Source organism: Microtus oregoni, unplaced genomic scaffold (genome assembly GCF_018167655.1).
Source record: "Microtus oregoni isolate MIOR12 unplaced genomic scaffold, Mior012 000050F_ref0000143, whole genome shotgun sequence".
Taxonomy (NCBI): domain Eukaryota; kingdom Metazoa; phylum Chordata; class Mammalia; order Rodentia; family Cricetidae; genus Microtus; species Microtus oregoni.
The window spans coordinates 3,350,821-3,353,112 of NW_024543256.1; positions in this window are offsets into that span (position 1 = coordinate 3,350,821).

Sequence of the window (2,292 nt, forward strand, 5' to 3'; positions counted from 1 at the left end):
GATCTTAAGGGTGGGGTGGGAGGGGGGTAAGGGGAGATGGGGAGAGAAAAGTGAGAAGGGTAGGATGGGGAGAACTTGGGGCAACGGGATGATGGGGATAAAAGAAGGTTGGATAGGGGAGCAGGGAAGCACATCTTAATTAAGGGAGCCATCTTAGGGTTGGGAAGAGACTTGGATCTAGAGGGGCTTCCAGGTGCCCAAGGCGAGGTCCCCAGTTAGTTCCTAGGACAGCTGAAAATAGGGAACCTGAAATGATCCTATCCTATAGCCATACTGATGAATATTTTGCATATCACCATAGAAGGCACATTGTTTTGGGGAAGGTCCAAGGCTCTCCCTCCTATATCCAGACTGAAAAACATATTCATCCAAAGAGAATAGGTTCCCCAAAATCCAGTACAAGCAGTAAGAATAAATCCTGGCACCACTGACAGTAGTCCTGCAGTTTGGCCAACCATACAACTGCCACCCACATTCAGAGGGTCTAGTTTGGACATATACTGGTTCCTTCACTGTCCAGTCAGGTTGTTGAGCTCCCATTAGCTTAGATAAACTGTTTCAGTGGGTGGGTATACCCATCATGGTTTTGACCTTTTTGCTCATAGTTTCATTCCTCTCAATTTTCAACTGGACTTTGAGAGCTCAGTTCAGTGCTCTGCTACATTTATCTGCCCCTGATTCCATCCATTACTGGATGAAGGTTCTATGTTGATATTGAAGATATTCATGATTTGGACTACAGGGAAATAACAGTTTGGGCACCCTCTCCTCAATTGCTTAGGGTCTTATCTGGGGTAATCTTTGTGAATGTTGGGAATTTCTCTAGTGTCGGGTTTCTTTCTTGTCCCATAATGGTTTCCTTAATCAAATGCCTCTTTCCTTGCTCTCATCTCTGACCTTCCTTCATCTTGATTTTTCTGTAATTTCAAGTTATCCTCTCTTCTTCACTTGTCCTATCCTTTTCCTCTCCCTTCTCCCCCAACACCCATACACCCAATTTTTTCAGGAAATATTGTCTATTTCCTATTTTTAGGTAGATCTACGTATGTTTCTTAGGGTTCACCTTGTTACTTCTCTAGTATCATGAACTATTGATGTGGGAGTGATTTCTTATTAATAAAGAAACTGCCTAGGCCCCTTGATAGGCCAACCCTTAGGTGGGTGGAGTAAACAAAACAGAATGCTGGGAGAAAGAAGCTAAGTCAGAGAGTCGCCATTGTTCTCCCACTCCAGACAGACACAGGTTAAGATCTTTCCTGGTAAGCCAGCTCGTGGAACTACACAGATTATTAGAAATGGGTTAGATCAATATGTAAGAGCTAGCCAATAAGAAATTGAAACTAAAGGGCCAGGCAGTGTTTAAAAGAATACAGTTTCCGTGTAATTATTTCAGGTAAAGCTAGCCGGGTGGCAGGAAGCGGCCCACTGCTCCAACTACAACAAACTATAGGCTCAATACCTTTTGCTTTATAGCTAGTATCCACTTATGAGTCAGTACATACCATGTTCATCTTTCTGGGTCTAAGTTACCTCACTCCGGATGGTTTCTTCTGGCTCCATCCATTTGCATGCAAATTTCAAGGTATCATTTTTCTTTCCTGCCGAGTAGTACTCTAATGTGTAAATGTGCCACTTTTTTTTTTTTTAAGTTAAGGGGCATCTATGTTGCTTCTCTTTTCTGGTTATTACAAATAATGCTGCTATGGACATAGTTAAACAAATGCTTTTGTAATATGATGGAGCATATTTTGGGTTTATGTCCATGAGTGGTATTGCTGGTTCCTGAGGTAGGTGATTCTAATTTTTTTTGAGAAACTGCCATGTTGGGCCAAAATTATCTCAGGGCCTGTACCTCGAGGCCTACAGGACAAAATAAAAGTCTGACTCGAGTTTGAGTGAGGATGAGATAGCAAAATTAGGTAGATGTCCCTCCAGTCAGAGGGAGGGTTTAGGTGCCTGTAATTGGATGAAGGTACCCCCACATTATTCCATGTCACTTAATCTGTATCAGCTGATGCTTACAGTAATAAACTGAGTTTCTGCTTGAATCCATGCCCTATGGTCTCTGATTGTTCTGCCTTATGGGGCTGCAGAATGAGCCTCCTGCATCATGGGGCTGCAGAAATGGGCATATATCACACTTAAGAAAGGCTAGCAATAACTAGGAGAGTAAAGAGGCTCAAGAAGCCTGGCAACTGGAGGCTCAAAAAAGCCAGCACTGCCATACTAATTTCTTAAGTGGTTGTAGATGTTTGCATTCCAACCAGCAATGAGTGTTCTCCTTATTACACA